Source organism: Nicotiana tabacum, chromosome 19 (genome assembly GCF_000715075.1).
Source record: "Nicotiana tabacum cultivar K326 chromosome 19, ASM71507v2, whole genome shotgun sequence".
NCBI lineage: Eukaryota > Viridiplantae > Streptophyta > Magnoliopsida > Solanales > Solanaceae > Nicotiana > Nicotiana tabacum.
In genome coordinates, this window is record NC_134098.1 from 74,705,155 (window position 1) to 74,725,552 (window position 20,398).

Below are 20,398 nucleotides of genomic sequence, written 5' to 3' on the forward strand. Positions count from 1 at the left end.
GGCGATCACAGTCTGGGGGGCCTGGCCCACACGGAAGGCGTGGGCAATAATACACAATAATATGGGAATCACACGGAATTCTTGTTTTTTGGCCGAAAAACGCAAAAAATGAGGAACGATCCTGGCGGGGCGGTGACTATTGTTCATTAGGTCATATTTGATGGCGCGGAAAATTTTTAGGCGATTCGGGTCGGGGGGTCCCGGGACCAGTTGGAAGGCGTGGGCTATAGCACACGAAAATATGTGAATCGGGCGAAATTCTAGTTTTTTGGCCGAAAATGCAAAAACCGAGGAACGATCATAGCTGGGCGGTGACTATGGTTCCTTAGGTCTTATTGGAAGCCCCGAAAATTTTTTAGGTGATCCGAGTCAGGAGGCCTCGCCCACTCAGAAGGCGTGGGCTATAGCACACAAAAATATGGGAATCGGGCGGAATTCTAGGTTTTGGCAAAAAAATGCAAAAAATGAGGAACGATAATGGCGAGGCCGTGATTATGGTTTCTTAGGTCGTATTTGATGGCCCAAAAATTTTTTAGGCGATCACAGTCTGGGGGGCTTGGCCCACTCGGAAGGCATGGGCAATAACACTCAAAAATATGGGAATCGCACGGAATTCTAGTTTTTTGGCCGAAAAACAAAAAAAAAGAGGAACGATCATGGCGGGGCGGTGACTATGGTTCATTAGGTCGTATTTTATGGCTCGAAATAATTTTAAGCGATCGGGGTCCGGGGGTCCCGGGACCACTTGGATAGCACATGAAAATATAGGAATCAGGCGGAATTCTAGTTTTTAGGCCGAAAAATGCAAAAAATGAGGAACGATCATAGCGGGGCGGTGACTATGGTTCCTTAGGTCGTATTTAATGGCCCAAAAAATTTTTAAGCGATCCGACTCCGGGGGCCTGGCCCACTCAAAGGCGTGGGCTGTAGCACATAAAATTATGGGAATTGCGCGAATTTCTAGTTTTTTAGCCAAAAAACGTAGAAAATGAGGAACGATCATGGCGGGGCGGTTACTATGGTTCCTTAGGTCGTATTTGATGGCCGGAAAATTTTTAGGTGATCCAGGGGTCCAGGGACCAATTGGAAGGCGTGGGCTATAGCACACTAAAATATGGGAATCGGGAGAAATTCTAATTTTTTGGCCGAAAAATGCAAAAAACGAGGAACGATCATGGCGTGGCGGTGACAATGGTTCCCTAGGTCGTATTAGATGGCCCGAAAAAAATTTAGGTGATCCGAGTCCGGGGGTCCCGGCTCACTCGGAAGGCGTAAGCTATAGCACACAAAAATATGGGAATCGGGCGAAATTCTAGTTTTTTGGCCGAAAAATCCAAAAAATGAGGAACGATGATGGCGGGGCGGTGACTATGGTTCCTTAGGTCGTATTTGATGGCCCGAAAAATTTTAGGCGTTCCGAGTCCGGGGTGCCCGACCCACTTGGAATGCGTGGGCTATAGCACAAGAAAATATGGGAATCGGGCGGAATTCTATTTTTTTGGCCGAAAAACGCAAAAAATGATGAATGATCATGGAGGGGCGGTGACTATGGTTTCTTAGGTCGTATATGATGGCCCGAAAATTTTTTAGGCGATCACAGTATGGGGGGCCTGGCCCACTCGGAAGGCCTGGGCTATAACACACAATAATATGGGAATCACGCGGAATTCTTGTTTTTTTGCCGAAAAATACAAAAAATGAAGAACGATCCTGGCGGGGCGGTGACTATGGTTCATTAGGTCATATTTGATGGCCCGGAATAATTTTAGGCGATTGGGGTCAGGGGGTCCCGGGACCAGTTAGAAGGCGTGGGCTATTGCACACGAAAATATGAAAATCGGGCGGAATTCTAGTTTTTAGGCTGAAAAATGCAAAAAATGAGGAACGATCATGGCGGGGCAGAGTCTATGGTTCCTAAGGTCGTATTTAATGACCTAAAAAATTTTTAGGCGATCCGAGTTCGGGGTGCTCGGCCCACTTGGAAGGCGTGGGCTATAGCACACGAAAATATGGGAATCGGGTGGAATTCTATTTTTTTGGCCATAAAACGCAAAAAATGAGGAACGATCATGGCGGGGCGGTGACTATGGTTTCTTAGGTCATATTTGATGGCCCGAAATTTTTTTAGGTGATCACAGTCTGGGGGTCTGGCCCACTCGGAAGGCGTGGGCTATAACACACAATGATATGGGAATCACGCGGAATTCTAGTATTTTGGCCGAAAAACGCAAAAAATGAGGAACGATCATGGTGGGGCGGTGACTATGGTTCATTAGGTCGTATTTGATGGCCCAGAAATTTTTTAGGCGATTCGGGTCAGGGGGTCCCGGGACCAGTTGGAAGGCGTGGCCTATAACATACGAAAATTTGGGAATCGGGCGGAATTCTAGTTTTTAGGCCAAAAAATGCAAAAAATGAGGAACGATCATGGCGGGGCGGTGATTATGGTTCCTTAGGTCGTATATAATGGCCCAGAAAAATTTTAGGCGATCCGAGTCCGGGGGCCTGGCCCACTCGAAGGCGTGGGCTGTAGCACACGAAATTATGAGAATTGTGCGGAATTCAAGTTTTTTGGCCGAAAAACACAGAAAATGAGGAACAATCATGGCGGGGCGGTTACTATGGTTCCTTAGGTCGTATTTGATGGCCCGAAAATTTTTTAGGTGATCCAGGGTCCGGGGGTCCAGGGACCAATTGGAAGGCGTGGGCTATAGCACACAAAAATATGGGAATCGGGCGAAATTCAAATTTTTTGGCCGAAAAATGCAAAAAAACGAGGAACGATCATGGCGGGGCGGTGACAATGGTTCCTTAGGTCGTATTTGATGGCCCGAAAATTTTTTCGGTGATCCGAGTCCGGGGGCCCCGGCTCACTCGGAAGGCGTAGGCTATAGCACACAAAAATATGGAAATCGGGCAAAATTCTAGTTTTTTGGCCGAAAAATCCAAAAAATGAGGAACGATCATGGCGGGGCGGTGACTATGGTTGCTTAGGTCATATTTGATGGCCCAAAAATTTTTAGGCGATCCGAGTCCGGGGTGCCCGGCCCACTTGGAAGGCGTGGGCTATAGCACACGAAAATATGGGAATCGGGCGGAATTCTATTTTTTTGGCCGAAAAACGCAAAATATGATGAATGATCATGGCAGGACGGTGACTATGGTTCCATAGGTCGTATATGATGGCCCGAAAATTTTTTAGGCGATCACAGTCTGGGGGGCCTGGGCCACTCGGAAGGCCTGGGCTATAACACACAATAATATGGGAATCACGCGGAATTCTTGTTTTTTGGCTGAAAAACGCAAAAAATGAGGAACGATTCTGGCGGGGCGGTGACTATGGTTCATTAGGTCGTATTTGATGGTCCGAAAAATTTTTAGGCGATTTGGGTCAGGGGGTCCCGGGACCAGTTGGAAGGCGTGAGCTATAGCACACGAAAATATGGGAATCAGGCGGAATTCTAGTTTTTAGGCCGAAAAATGCAAAAAATGAGGAACTATCATGGCGAGGCAGAGTCTATGGTTCCTTAGGTCGTATTTAATGACCCAGAAAATTTTTAGGCGATTCGAGTCCGGGGTGCCCGGCCCACTTGGAAGGCGTGGGCTATAGCACACGAAAATATGGGAATCGGGCGGAATTCTATTTTTTTTGCCGAAAACGCAAAAAATGATAAATGATTATGGCGGGGCGGTGACTATGGTTCCTTAGGTCGTATATGATGGCCCGAAAAGTTTTTAGGCGATCACAGTCTGGGGGGCCTGTCCACTCGGAAGGCCTGGGCTATAACACACAATAATATGGGAATCACGCGGAATTCTTATTTTTTGGCCGAAAAATACAAAAAATGAGGAACAATCATGGCGGGGCGGTGACTATGGTTCATTAGGTCGTATATGATGGCCCGACAATTTTTAGGCGATTGGGGTCAGGGGGTCCCAGGACCAGTTGGAAGGCGTGGGCTATAGCACACGAAAATATGGGAATCGGGCGGAATTCTAGTTTTTAGGCTGAAAAATGCAAAAAATGAGGAATGATCATGGCGGGGCAGAGTCTATGGTTCCTTAGGTCGTATTTAATGACCCAAAAAAATTTTAGGCGATCCGAGTCCGGGGTGCCCGGCCCACTTGGAAGGCGTGGGCTATAGCACACGAAAATATGGGAATCGGGCGGAATTCTATTTTTATGGCCGCAAAACGCAAAAAATGATGAATGATCATGGCGGGGCGGTGACTATGATTCCTTAGGTCGTATTTGATGGCCCGAAAAGTTTTTAGGCGATCACAGTCTGGGGGGCCTGGGCCACTCGGAAGGCCTGGGCTATAACACACAATAATATGGGAATCACGCGGAATTCTTGTTTTTTTGCCGAAAAACGCAAAAAATGAGGAACGATCCTTGCGGGGCGGTGACTATGGTTCATTAGGTCATATTTTATGGCCTGGAAAATTTTTAGGCGATTGGGGTCAGGGGGTCCCGGGACCAGTCTGAAGGCGTGGGCTATGCACACGAAAATATGGGAATCGGGCGGAATTCTAGTTTTTAGGCTGAAAAATAAAAAAAATGAGGAACGATCATGGCGGGGCAGAGTCTATTGTTCCTTAGGTCGTATCTAATGACCCGGAAAATTTTTAGGCGATCCGAGTCCGGGGAGCCCGGCCCACATGGAAGGCGTGGGCTACAGCACACGAAAATATGGGAATCGGGCGGAATTCTATTTTTTTTGCCGAAAAACGCAAGTAATGATGAACGATCATGGCGGGGCAGTGACTATGGTTCCTTAGGTCGTATTTGATGGCCCGAAAATTTTTTAGGCGATCATAGTCTGGGGGGCCTGGCCCACTCGGAAGGCGTGGGCTATAACACACAATAATATGGGAATCACGCGGAATTCTTGTTTTTTGGCCGAAAAACGCAAAAAATGAGGAACGATCATGGCGGGGCGGTGACTATGGTTCATTAGGTCGTATTTGATGGCCCAGAAAATTTTGAGGCGATTGGGGTCAGGGGGTCCCGTGACCAGTTGGAAGGCATGAGCTATAGCACACGAAAATATGGGAATCAGGCGGAATTCTAGTTTTTAGGCCGAAAAATGCAAAAAATAAGGAACGATCATGGCGGGGCAGAGTCTATGGTTCCCTAGGTCGTATTTAATGGCCTAAAAAAATTTTAGGCGATCCGAGTTCGGGGGGCCCGGCCCACTCGGAGGCATGGGCTGTAGCACACGAAAATATTGGAATTGCGCGGAATACTAGTTTTTTGGCCAAAAAATGCAAAACATGAGGAACGATCATGGCGGGGCGGTGACTATGGTTCCCCAGGTCGTATTTAATGTCTCGGAAAAATTTTAGGCGATCCGAGTCCGGGGGGCCTGGCCCACTCGGAGGCGTGGGCTGTATCTCACAAAAATATGGGAATTGCACGGAATACTAGTTTTTTGGCCGAAAAGTGCAAAAAATGAGGAACGATCATGGCAAGGCGGTGACTATGGTTCCTTAGGTCATATTTGATGGCCCGAAAAAGTTTTAGGTGATTCTGGGTCTGGGGTGGGGTCCTGGGACCACTTGGAAGGCGTGTCTATAGCACACGAAAATATGGGAATCGGGAGGATTTCTAGTTTTTATGCCGAAAAATGCAAAAAATGAGGAACGATCATGGCGGGGCGGTGACTATGGTTCCTTAGGTCATATTTAATGGCCCAAAAAAATTTTAGGCTATGCGAGTCCTGGGGCCCGGCCGACTCGGAGGCGTGGGCTGTAGCACACGAAATTATGGGAATTACTCGCAATTCTAGTTTTTTGGCCGAAAAACGAAGAAAATGAGGAACGATCGTGGCGGGGCAGTTACTATGGTTCCTTAGGTCGTATTTGAGGGCTCGAAATGTTTTTAGGTGATCCAGGGTCCGGGGGTCCCGGGACCACTTGGAAGGCGTGGGCTATAGCACACAAAAATATGGGAATCGGGTGAAATTCTAGTTTTGTGGCCGAAAAATGCAAAAAATGAGGAACGATCATGTCGGGGGGTGACTATGGTTCCTTAGGTCGTATTGGATGGCACGAAAATTTTTTAGGCGATCACAGTCTGGGGGGCCTGGCCCACTCGGAAGGCGTGGGCTATAACACACAATAATATGAGAATTGCGCGGAATTCTAGTTTTTTGGCCGAAAATCGTAGAAAATGAGGAACGATCATGGCGGGGCGGTTACTATGGTTTCTTAGGTCGTAATTGATGGCTCGGAAAAATAATAGGTGATCCAGGGTCCGAGAGTCCCGGGACCACTTGGAAGGCGTGGGCAATAGCACACGAAAATATGGGAATCGAACGCAATTCTAGTTTTTTGGCCGAAAATGCAAAAATCGAGGAATGATCATAGCTGGACGGTGACTATTGTTCCTTAGGTCATATTTGATTGCCCGAAAAAATTTTAGGTGATCCGATTCCCGGGGGCCCGGCTCACTCGGAAGGCGTGGGCTATAACACACAAAAATATGGGAATCGGGCGGAATTCTATTTTTTTGCCGAAAAATGCAAAAAATGAGAAACGATCATGGCAGGGAGGTGAGTATGGTTCCTAAGGTCGTATTGTATGGCCCAAAAATTCTTTAGGCGATCACAGTCTTGGGAGCCTGGCCCACTCGAAAGGCGTGGGCTATAACACACAATAATATGGGAATCACGCGGAATTCTTTTTTTGGCCGAAAAACGCAAAAAATGAGGAACGATCATGGCGGGGCGGTGACTATGGTTCATTAGGTCATATTTGTTGGCTCGGAAAAATTTTAGGCGATTGGGATCAGGGGGTCCCGGGACCAGTTGGAAGGCGTGGGCTATAGCACACAAAAATATGGGAATCGGGAGGAATTCTAGTTTTTTGGCCGAAAAATGCAAAAAATGAGGAACGATCATGGCAGGGCAAAGTCTATGGTTCCTTAGGTCGTATTTAATGACCCAGAAAAATTTTAGGCGATCCGAGTCCGGGGTGCCCGGCCCACTTGGAAGGCGTGGGCGATAGCACACGAAAATATGGGAATCGGGCGGAATTCTATTTTTTTGGCCGAAAAACGCAAAAAATGATGAACGATCATGGCGGGGCGATGACTATCGTTCCTTAGGTCGTATATGATGGCCCGAAAATTTTTTAGGCTATCACAGTCTGGGGGGCCTGGCCCACTCGGAAGGCCTGGGCTATAACACACAATAATATGTGGATCACGCGGAATTCTTGTTTTTTGGCCGAAAAATGCAAAAATTGAGGAACGATCCTGGCGGGGCGATGACTATGGTTCATTAGGTCATATTTGATGGCCCCGAAAAATTTTAGGCGATTGGGGTCAGGGGGTCCCGGGACCAGTTGGAAGGCGTGGGCTATAGCACACGAAAATATAGGAATCGCGCGGAATTCTAGTTTTTAGGCCGAAAAATGCAAAAAATGAGGAACGGTCATGGCGGGGCAGAGTCTATGGTTCCTTAGGTCTTATTTAATGACCCGAAAATTTTTTTAGGCGATCCGAGTCCGGGGTGCCCGGCCCACTTGGAAGGCGAAGGCGTGGGCTACAGCACACGAAAATATGGGAATCGGGCGGAATTCTATTTTTTTGGCCAAAAAACGCAAAAAATTATGAACGATCATGGCGGGGCAGTGACTATGGTTCCTTAGGTCGTATTAGATGGCCCAAAAAGTTTTTAGGCGATCACAGTCTGGGGGGCCTGGCCCACTCGGAAGGCGTGGGCTATAACACACAATAATATGGGAATCACGCGGAATTCTTATTTTTTATACGAAAAACGCAAAAAATGAGGAACGATCATGGCGGGGCGGTGACTATGGTTCATTAGGTCGTATTTTATGGCCCGGAAAAATTTTAGGCGATTGGGGTCAGGGGGTCCTGGGACCAGTTGGAAGGCATGGGCTATAGCACACGAAAATATGGGAATCAGGCGGAATTCTAGTTTTTAGGCCAAAAAATGCAAAAAATGAGTAACGATCATGGCGGGGCAGAGTCTATGGATCCCTAGGTCATATTTAATGGCTCAAAAAAATTTTAGGCGATCCGAGTCCGGGGGGCCCGGCCCACTCGGAGGCGCGGGCTGTAGCACACAAAAATATGGGAATGGCGCGGAGTACAAGTTTTTTGGCCGAAAAATGCAAAAAATGAGGAACGATCATGGCGGGGCGGTGACTATGGTTCCCTAGGTCATATTTAATAGCCCGGAAAAATTCTAGGCAATCCGAGTCCGGGGGGCCCGGCCCACTCGGAGGCGTGGGCTTTAGCACACGAAAATATAGGAATTGTGCGGAATACTAGTTTTTTGGCCGAAAAATGCAAAAAATGAGGAACGATCATGGCAGGGCGGTGACTATGGTTCCTTAGGCCGTATTTGATAGCCCGAAAAAGTTTTAGGTGATTCTGGGTCTGGGGTCCTGGGACCAGTTGGAAGGCGTGGGCTATAGCACAGGAAAATATGGGAATCGGGAGAAATTCAAGTTTTTAGGCCGAAAAATACAAAATATGAGGAATGATCATGGCGGGGCGGTGACTATGGTTCCTTAGGTCGTATTTAATGGCCCGGAAAAATTTTAGGCTATCCGAGTCCGGGGGCCCGGCCCACTCGGAGGCGTGGGCTGTAGCACTCGAAATTATGGGAATTACACGGAACTCTAGTTTTTTGGCTGAAAAACGCAGAAAATGAGGAACGATCATGGCGCAGCAGTTACTATGGTTCCTTAGGTCGTATTTGATGGCTCGAAAATTTTTTAGGTGATCCAGGGTCCGGGGGTCCCGGGACCACTTGGAAGGCGTGGGCTATAGCACACGAAAATATGGGAATCGGGCGCAATTCTAGTTTTTTGGCCGAAAATGCAAAAACCGAGGAACGATCATAGCTAGGCGGTGACTATGGTTCCTTAGGTCATATTTGATGGCCTGAAAATTTTTTAGGTGATACGAGTCCGGGGGGCCCGCCTCACTCGTAAGGCGTGGGCTATAACACAAAAATATAGGAATCGGGCGGAATTCTAGTTTTTTGGCCGAAAAATGCAAAAAATGAGGAACGATCATGGCGGGGCGGTGACTATGGTTCCTTAGGTCGTATTGGATGGCCCGGATTTTTTTTAGGCGATCACAGTATGGGGGGCCTGGCCCACTCGGAAGGCGTGGGCAATAACACACAATAATATGAGAATTGCGCGGAATTCTAGTTTTTTGGCCGAAAATCATAGAAAATGAGGAACGATCATGGTGGGGCGGTTACTATGGTTTCTTAGGTCGTAATTGATGGCTCGGAAAAATTATAGGTGATCCAGGGTCCGGGGCTCCCGGGACTACTTGGATAGCACACAAAAATATGGGAATCGGGCGCAATTCTAGTTCTTTGGCCGAAAATGCAAAAACCGAGGAACGATCATAGCTGGGCGGTGACTATTGTTCCTTAGGTCGTATTTGATGGCCCAAAATATTTTTAGGTGATCCGAGTCCCGGGGGCCCGGCTCACTCGGAAGGCGTGGGCTATAGCACACAAAAATATGGGAATCGGGCGAAATTCTTTTTTTTTGCCGAAAAATGCAAAAACATGAGGAACGATCATGGCGGGGAGGTGACTATGGTTCCTTAGGTCGTATTGGATGGCCTGAAAATTCTTTAAGCGATCACAGTCTTGAGGGCCTGGCCTACTCGGAAGGCGTGGGCTATAACACACAATAATATGGGAATCACGCGGAATTCTTGTTTTTTGGCTGAAAAACGCAAAAAATGAGGAACGATTCTGGCGGGGCGGTGACTATGGTTCATTAGGTCGTATTTGATGGTCCGAAAAATTTTTAGGCGATTCCGAGTCTGGGGTGCCCGACCCACTTGGAAGGCGTGGGCTATAGTACACGAAAATATGGGAATCGAGAGGAATTCTAGTTTTTTGGCCGTAAAAAGGAAAAAATGAGTAAAGGTCATGGCGGGGCAGAGTCTATGGTTCCTTAGGTCATATTTAATGACCCGGAAAAATTTTAGGCGATCCGAGTCCTGGGTGTCCGGCCCACTTGGAAGGCTTGGACTATAGAACACGAAAATATGAGAATCGGGCGAAATTCTATTTTTTGGCCGAAAAACGCAAAAAATGATGAACGATCATGGCGGGGCGGTGACTATGGTTCCTTAGGTTGTATATGATGGCCCGGAAATTTTTTAGGCGATCACAGTCTGGGGGGCCTGGCCCACTCGGAAGGCCTGGGCTATAACACACAATAATATGGGAATCACGCGGAATTCTTGTTTTTTTGCCGAAAAATGCAAAAAATGAGGAACGATCCTGGCGGGGCAGTGACTATGGTTCATTAGGTCATATTTGATGGCCCGAAAAAATTTTAGGTGATCCGAATCCGTGGGCCCCGGCCCACTCGGAGGCGTGGGCTTTAGCACACGAAAATATTGGAATTTCGCGGAATACTAGTTTTTTGGTCGAAAAATGCAAAAAATGAGGAACCATCATGGCGGGGCGGTGACTATGGTTCCTTAGGTTGTATTTGATGGCCCGGAAAATTTTTAGGTGATTCTGGGTCTGGGGTCCCGGGACCACTTGGAAGGCGTGGGCTATAACACACAATAATATGGGAATCACGCGGAATTCTTCTTTTTTGGCCGAAAAACGCAAAAAATGAGGAACGATCATGGCGGGGCGGTGACTATGGTTCATTAGGTCGTATTTGATGGCTCGGAAAAATTTTAGGCGATTGGGGTCAGGGAGTCCCGGGACCAGTTGGAAGGCGTGGGCTAGCACACGAAAATATGGGAATCGGGTGGAATTCTAGTTTTTAGGCCGAAAAATGCAAAAAATGAGGAACGATCATGGCGGGCAGAGTCTATGGTTCCCTAGGTCGTATTTAATGGCCCGTAAAAATTTTAGGCAATCCGAGTCCGGGGGGCCCGACCCACTCGGAGGCTTGGGCTGTATACACGAAAATATGGGAATTGCGCGGAACACTAATTTTTTTGCCGAAAAATGCAAAAAATGAGGAACGATCATGGCGGTGCGGTGACTATGGTTCCCTAGGTCATATTTAATCACCCGAAAATTTTTTGGGCGATCCGAGTCAGGGGGTCCGGGAACACTTGGAAGGCGTGGGCTATAGCTCACGAAAATATGGGAATTGCGCGGAATACTAGTTTTTTGGCCGAAAATGCAAAAACCGAGGAACGATCATAGCTGGGCGGTGACTATGGTTCCTTAGGTCGTATTGGATGGCCCGAAATTTTTTTAGGCGATCACAGTCTGGGGGGCCTGGCCCACTCGGAAGGCGTGGGCAATAACACACAACAATATGGGAATTGCGCGGAATTCTAGTTTTTTGGCTGAAAAACGTAGAAAATGAGGAACGATCATGGCAGGGCGGTTACTATGGTTCCTTAGGTCGTATTTGATGGCTCGGAAAAATTATAGGTGATCCAGGGTCCGGGGGGCCCGGCTCACTCGGAAGGCGTGGGCTATAGCACACGAAAATATGGGAATCGGGCGGAATTCTAATTTTTTGGCCGAAAATGCATAAATCGAGGAACAATCATAGCTGGGAGGTGACTATGGTTCCTTAGGTCGTATTGGATGGCCCGAATATTATTTAGGCGATCACAGTCTTGGGGGCCTGGCCCACTCGAAAGGCGTGGGCTATAACACACAATAATATGGGAATCACGCGGAATTCTTGTTTTTTGGCCGAAAAACGCAAAAAATGAGGAACGATTATGGCGGGGCGATGACTATGGTTCATTAGGTCGTATTTGATGGCCCGGAAAATTTTTAGGCGATTGGGGTCAGGGGGTCCGGGACCACTTGGAAGGCGTGGGCTATAGCACACCAAAATATGGGAATCGGGCGGAATTCTAGTTTTTTGGCCGTAAAATGCAAAAAATGAGGAAAGGTCATGGCGGGGCGGTGACTATGGTTCCTTAGGTTCCTTAGGTTGTATTGGATGGCCCGGAAAAATTTTACGCGATCCGGCTCCGTGGGCTCCTACCCATTGGGAAGGCGTGGGCTATAGCACACGTAAATATGGGAATCGCGCGGAATTCTAGTTTTTTGGCCGAAAAACGCAAAAAATGAGGAATGATTATGGCGGGGCGGTGCCTATTGTTCCTTAGGTCGTATTTGATGGCCCGAAAATTTTTTAGGCGATCGGGGTCCCGGGACCACTTGGAAGGAGTGTGCTTATAGCACACAAAAATCTAGGAATCGGGCGGAATTCTAGTTTTTTTGGCCGAAACACGCAAAAAGTGAGGAACGATCATGGCGGGGCGGTGACTATGGTTTCTTAGGTCATATTTGATGGATTGGAAAAATTTTTAGGTGATCCGAGTCCGGGGGTCCCGGCTCACTCGGAAGGCGTGGGCTATAGCACACAAAAATATGGGAATCGGGCGGAATTCTAGTTTTTTGGCCACAAAACGCAAAAAATAAGGAACGATCATGGCGGGGCGGTGACTATGGTTCCTTAGGTCATATTGGATGGCCCGGAAAAATTTTAGGCTATCCGAGTCCGGGGGGCCCGGCCCACTCGGAGGCGTGGGCTGTAGCACACTAAAATATGGGAATTGCGCGGAATTCTAGTTTTTTGCCGAAAAACGCAAAAAATGAGGAACGATCATGGCGGGACGATGACTATGGTTCCTTAGGTCGTATTTAATGGCACGGAAAATTTTAGGCTATCCGAGTCCGGGAGGCCCAGCCCACTCGGAGGCGTGGGCTATAGCACACTAAAGTATGGGAATTGCGCGAAATTCTAGTTTTTTGGCTGAAAAATGCAAAAATTGAGGAACGGTCATGGCGGGGCGGTGACTATGGTTCCTTAGGTCGTATTTGATGGCCCGGGGTATTTAGGTGTTTCTGGGTCTGGGGTCCCGGGACCACTTGGAAGGCGTGGGCTATAGCACACGAAATTATGGGAATCGGGCGAAATTCTAGTTTTTAGGCCGGAAAATGCAAAAGGTGAGGAACGATCATGGCGGGGCGGTGACTATGGTTCCTTAGGTCATATTTTATTTTCCGGAAATATTTTAGGCGATCGGGGTACGGGGGTCCCGGGACCACTTGGAAGGCGTGGGCTATAGCAAACGAAAATTTGGGAATCGGGCTGAATTCTAGTTTTTTGGCCGAAAAATGCAAAAAATGAGGAACGATCATGGCGCGGCGGTGACTATGGTTCCTTAGGTCGTATTTAATGGCCAGGAAAAATTTTAGGCTTTCCGAGTCCGGGGGCCCGGCCCCCTCAGAGGCATGGGCTGTAGCACACGAAATTATGGGAATTGCGCGGAATTCTAGTTTTTTGGCCGAAAAATGCAGAAAATGAGGAACGATCATGGCGGGGTGGTTACTATGGTTCCTTAGGTCGTATTTGATGGCCCGAAAAATTTTTAGGCGATCCAGGGTCCGGGGGTCCCGGGACCACTTGGAAGGCGTGGGCTATAGCACACAAAAATATGGGAATTAGGCGAAATTCTAGTTTTTTGGCCGAAAATGCAAAAAACGAGGAACGATCATAGCTGGGCGGTGACTATGGTTCCTTAGGTCGTATTTGATGGCCCAAAATTTTTTTAGGCTATCCGAGTCCGGGGGCCTTGCCCACTCGGAGGCGTGGGTTGTAGCACACGAAATTATGGGAATTGCGCGGAATTTTAGTTTTTTGGCCGAAAAACGCAGAAAATGAGCAACGATCATGGCGGGGCAGTTACTATGGTTCCTTAGGTCGTATTTGATGTCCCGAAAAGGTTTTAGGTAATCCAGCGTCCGGGGGTCCCGGGACCACTTGGAAGGCATGGGCTATAGCACACAAAAATATGGGAGTCGGGCGAAATTCTAGTTTTTTGGCCGAAAAGTGCAAAAAATGAGGAACGATCATGGCTGGGCGGTGACTATGGTTCCTTAGGTCGTATTTGATGGCCCAAAATTTTTTTAGGTGATCCCAGTCCGGGGGGTCCGGCCCACTCGGAAGGCGTGGGCGCACACAAAAATATGGAAATCCGGCGGAATTCTAGTTTTTTGGCCGAAAAATGCAAAAAATGAGGAATGATCATGGAGGGGCGGTGACTATGGTTCCTTAGGTCGTATTTGATGGCTCAAAATTTTTTTAGGCGATCACAGTTTGGGGGGCCTTGCCCACTCGGAAGGCGTGGGCATAACACACAATAATATGGGAATCACGCGGAATTCTTGTTTTTTGGCCGAAAACCGCAAAATGTGAGGAACGATCATGGCGGGGCGGTGACTATGGTTCCTTAGGTTGTATTTAATGGCCCGGAAAATTTTTAGGTGATTCTGTGTCTGGGGTCCCGGGACCACTTGGAAGGCGTGGGCTATAGCACACGAAAATATGGAAATCGGGCGGAATTCTTGTTTTTAGGCTGAAAAATGCAAAAAATGAGGAACGATCATGGTGGGGCAGTGACTATGGTTCCTTAGGTCGTATTTAATTGCCTGGAAAAATTTTAGGCTATCCGAGTCCGGGGGCCCGGCCCACTCGGAGGCGTGGGCTGTAGCACACGAAATTATGGGAATTGCGCGGAATTCTAGTTTTTTTGCCAAAAAATGCAGAAAATGAGGAACGATCATGGCGGGGTGGTTACTATGGTTCCATAGGTCATATTTGATGTCCCGAAATTTTCTTAGGTGATCCAGGGTCCGGGGGTCCCGGGACCACTTGGAAGGCGTGGGCTATAGCACACAAAAATATGGGAATTGGGCGAAATTCTAGTTTTTTGGCCGAAAATGCAAAAAAACGAGGAAGGATCATAGCTGGGCGTTGGCTATGGTTCCTTAGGTCGTGTTTGATAGCCCGAAAATCTTTTAGATGATCCGAGTTCGGGGGGCCCGGCTCACTCGGAAGGCGTGGGCTATAGCACACAAAAATATGGGAATCAGGCGGAATTCTAGTTTTTTGGCCGAAAAATGCAAAAAATGAGGAACGATCATGGCGGGGCAGTGACTATGGTTCCTTAGGTCGTATTTGATGGCCCAAATTTTTTTTAGGCGATCACAGTCTGGGGTGCCTGGCCCACTCGGAAGGCGTGGGCTATAACACACAATAATATGGGAATCACGTGGAATTCTTGTATTTTTGCCGATAAACGCAAATAATGAGGAACGATCATGGCGGGGCGGTGACTATGGTTCATTAGGTCGTATTTGATGGCTTGGAAAATTTTTAGGCGATTGGGGTCAGGGGGTCCCGGGTCCAGTTGGAAGGCGTGGGCTATAGCACACGAAAAATGGGAATCGGGCGAAATTCTAGTTTTTAGGCCGAAAAATGCAAAAAATGAGGAACGATCTTGGCAGGGCAGACTCTATGGTTCCTTAGGTCGTATTTAATGACCCGAAAAATTTTTAGACGATCCGAGTCTGGGGTGCCCAGCCCACTTGGAAGGCGTGGGCTATAGCACACGAAAATATGGGAATCGGGCGGAATTCTATTTTTTTGGTCGAAAAACACAAAAAATGATGAACGATCATGGCGGGGCGGTGACTATGGTTCATTAGGTCGTATTTGATGGCTTGGAAAATTTTTAGGCGATTGGGGTCAGGGGGTCCCGGGTCCAGTTGGAAGGCGTGGGCTATAGCACACGAAAAATGGGAATCGGGCGAAATTCTAGTTTTTAGGCCGAAAAATGCAAAAAATGAGGAACGATCTTGGCAGGGCAGACTCTATGGTTCCTTAGGTCGTATTTAATGACCCGAAAAATTTTTAGACGATCCGAGTCTGGGGTGCCCAGCCCACTTGGAAGGCGTGGGCTATAGCACACGAAAATATGGGAATCGGGCGGAATTCTATTTTTTTGGTCGAAAAACACAAAAAATGATGAACGATCATGGCGGGGCGGTGACTATGGTTCCTTAGGTTGTATTTGATGGCCCGAAACTTTTTTAGGCGATCGGGGTCTGGGACCACTCGGAAGGCATGGGTAGCACACAAAAATTTGGGAATCAGGCGGAATTCTAGTTTTTTGGCCATAAAATGCAAAAAATGAGGAAAGGTCATGGCGGGGGGTGGCTATGGTTCCTTAGGTCGTATTGGAAGGCCTAGAAAAATTTTAGGCGATCCGGCTCCATGGGGCCCTATACATTGGGAAGGCGTGGGCTATAGCACACGAAAATATGGAAATCGCGCGGAATTCTAGTTTTATGGTCAAAAAACGTAAAAAATGAGGAATGATCATGGCGAGGCGGTGACTATTGTTCCTTAGGTCTTATTTGATGGCGCAGAAAAATTTTAGGCGATCGGGGTCCCGGGACCACTTGGAAGGCGTGGGCTTATAGCACACGAAAATCTAGGAATCGGGCGGAATTCTTATTTTTTGGCCGAAACACGCAAAAAGTGAGGAACGATCATGGCCGGGGAGGGGGGTGTGATTATGGTTCCTTAGGTAGTATTTAATGGCCCGAAAAATTTTTAGGCGATCCGGGGTCCGGGGGTCCCGGGACCACTTGGAAGGCGTGGGATATAGCACAAGAAAATATGGGAATCGAGCGGAATTCTAGTTTTTTGGCCGCAAAACGCAAAAAATGAGGAACGATCATTGCGGGGCGGTGACTATGGTTCCTTAATTCGTAATTAATGGAACGGAAAAATTTTAGGCTATCCGAGTCCGGAGGGCCTGGCCCACTCGGAGGCGTGGGCTGTAGCACACGAAAATATGGGAATTACGCGAAATTCTAGTTTTTTGACCGAAAAACACAAACAATGAGGAACGATCATGGCGGGGCAGTGACTATGGTTCCTTAGGTCGTATTTGATGGCCCGAAATTTTTTTAGGTGATTCTGGGTCTGGGATCCCGGGACCACTTGGAAGGCGTGGGCTATAGCACACGAAAATATGGGAATCGGGCGGAATTCTAGTTTTTAGGCCGAAAAATGCAAAAAGTGAGGAATGGTCATGGCGGGGCGGTGACTATGGTTCCTTAGGTCGTATTTAATGGCCCGAAAAAATTTTAGGCTATCCGAGTCCGGGGGCCCGGCCCACTCGGAAGCATGGGATGTAGCACACGAAATTATGGGAATTGCGCGGAATTCTAGTTTTTGGCCGAAAAACGCAAAAAATGAGGAACGATCATGGCGGGGCGGTTACTATGGTTCCTTAGGTCATATTTGAGGTCCCAGAAAGGTTTTAGGTGATCCAGGGTCCGGGGGTCCCGGGACCAGTTGGAAGGCATGGATTATAGCATACGAAAATATGGGAATCGGGCGTTCTAGTTTTTTGGCCGAAAAATGCGAAAAACGATGAATGATCATGGCTGGGCAGTGACTATGGTTTCTTAGATCGTATTTGATGGCCCGAAAAATTTTTAGGTGATCCGAGTCCGGGGGTCCCGGCTCACTCGGAAGGCGTGGGCTATAGCACACAAAAATATGGGAATCGGGCGGAATTCTAGTTTTTTGGCCGAAAAATGCAAAAAATGCGGAACGATCATGGCGGGGCGGTGACTATGGTTCCTTAGGTCGTATTTGATGGCCCGAAAAATTTTTAGGCGATCACAGTCTGTGGGGGGCCTGGCCCACTCGGAAGGCGTGGGCTATAACACACAATAATATGGGAATCTCGCGGAATTCTTATTTTTTTGGCCGAAAACCGCAAAATATGAGGAACGATCATGGCGGGGCGGTGACTATGGTTCATTAGGTCGTATTTTATGGCCCGAAAATTTTTTAGGAGATTGGAGTCAGGGGGTCCCGGGACCTGTTGGAAGGCGTGGGCTATAGCACTCGAAAATATGGGAATCGGGCGGAATTCTAGTTTTTAGGCCGAAAAATGCAAAACATGAGGAACGATCATGGAGGGGAAGAGTCTATGGTTCCTTAGGTCGTATTTAATGACCCAGAAAATATTTAGGCGATCTGAGTTCGGGGTGCCCGTCCCACTTGGAAGGCGTGGGCTATAGAACACGAAAATATGGGAATCGGGCGGAATTCTATTTTTTTGGCCGAAAAACGCAAAAATTGATGAACGATTATGGAGGTGCGGTGACTATGGTTCCTTAGGTCGTATTTGATGGCCCGAAAATTTTTTAGGCGATCGGGGTCCAGGGGGCCCGGGACCACTCGGAAGGCGTGGGCTATATAGCACACGAATATATGGGAATCGCGCGGAATTCTTGTTTTTTGGCCGAAAAACGCAAAAAATGAGGAATGATCATGGCGGGGCGGTGATGGTTCCTTAGGTCGTATTAGATGGCCCGGAAAAATTTTAGGCGATCGGGGTCCGGGGGTCCCGGGACTACTTGGAAGGCGTGGGCTTATAGCACACGAAAATCTGGGAATCGGGCGAAATTCTAGTTTTTTGGCCGAAACATGCAAAAAGTGAGAAACGATCATGGCGGGGTTGGGGGGGTGACTATGGTTCCTTAGGTCGTATTTAATGGCCCAGAAAATTTTTGGGCGATCCGAGTCCGGGGAGCCCGGCCCACTCGGAGGCGTGGGCTGTAGCACACGAACATATGGGAATTGCGCGGAATTCTAGTTTTTTGGCCGAAAAACACAAAAAATGAGGAACGATCATGGCGTGGCGGTGACTATGGTTCCTTAGGTCGTATTTGATGGTCCGGATAAATTTTAGGAGATCCGGGGTTCGGGGGTCCCGGGACCACTTGGAAGGCGTGGGCATTAGCATACGAAAATATGGGAATATGGCGGAATTCTAGTTTTTAGGCTGAAAAATGCAAAAAATGAGGAATGACCATGGCGGGGTGGTGACTATGGTTCCTTAGGCGATCGGGGTCCAAGGGGCCTGGGACCACTCGGGAGGCGTGTATAGCACACGAAAATATGGGAATCGGGCGAAATTCTAGTTTTTTAGCCGTAAAATGCAATAAATGAGGAAAGGTCATGGCGGGGTGGTGACTATGGTTCCTTAGGTCGTATTTGATGGCCCGAAAAATTTTTAGGCGATCCGGCTCCGTGGGGCAGAAAAACGCAAAACATGAGGAATGATCATGGTCCCGGGACCCCCGGAGCCGGATCGCCTAAAAGTATTCCGGGCCATCAAATACAACCTAAGGAACCATAGTCACTGCCCCATCATGATCGTTCCTCATTTTTTTGGGTTTTTCGGCATGAAATCTAGAATTTTGCCCGATTCCCATATTTTCGTGTGCAATAGCCCACGCCTTCCGAGTGGGCCGGGCCCCCCGGTCTCGGATCGCCTAAAATATTTCCGGGCCATCAAATACAACCTAAAGAATGATAGTCACCACCCTGCCTTGACCGTTCCTTTTTTTTTTGCATTTTACGGCCAAAAACCTAGAATGCCGCCCGATTCTAATATTTTCGTGTGCTATAGCCCACGCCTTCCAAGTGGTCCCGGGACCCCCAGACCTCGATTGCCTAAAATTTTTCCGGGCCATCAAATACTACCTAAGGAACCATATTCACCACCCCGCCATGAGTGTTCCTGATTTTTTAAATTTTTCAGCCAAAAAACTAGAATTGCGCCCGATTTCCATATTTTCATGTGCTAGCCCACGCCTTCCGAGTGGGTCGGGCCCCCTGACTCGGATCGCCTAAAAAATATTCGGGCCATCAAATACGACCTAAGGAACCATATTCACCACCCCGCCATGAGTGTTCCTCATTTTTTAAATTTTTCGGCCAAAAAACTAGAATTGCGCCTGATTCCCTTATTTTCGTGTGCTAGCCCACGCCTTCCGAGTGGGTCGGGCCCCCTGACTCGGATCGCCTAAAAAAATTTCGGGCAATCAAATACGACCTAAAGAACCATAGTCACCGCACCGCCATGATTTTTCCTCATTTTTTACATTTTTCGGCCAAAAAACTAGAATTCGGCCCGATTCCCATATTTTCGTTTGCTAGCCCACGCCTTCCAAGTGGTCCCGGGACCCCCGGACCTCGATCGCCTAAAATATTTTCAGGCCATAAAATACGACCTAAGGAACCATAGTCACTGCCCCGCCATGATCATTCCTCATATTTTGCGGTTTAGGGCCAAAAAACTAGAATTCCGCACGATTCCCATATTTTCGTGTGTTATAGCCCACGCCTTACGAGTGGTCCCGGGCCCCCCCGGACTGCGATCACCTAAAAATTTTACGGGCCATCAATTATGACCTAAGGAAAAATAGTCACGGCCCCTCCATGATCGTTCCTCATTTTTTGAATTTTTCTGCCAAAAAACTAGAATTTCGCCCGATTCCCATATTTTCGTTAGCCTGGGCTTCCAACTGGTCCCGGAACCCCCGGACCCCGATCGCCTAAAATTTTTCCGGGCCATCAAATACGACCTAAGGAACCATAGTCACTGCCCCGCCATGATCGTTCCTCATTTTTGGAGTTTTTCGGCCAAAAAACTAGAATTCTGCCCGATTTCCATATTTTCGTGTGCTATAGCCCACGCCTTCCAAGTGCTCCCGGAACCCCC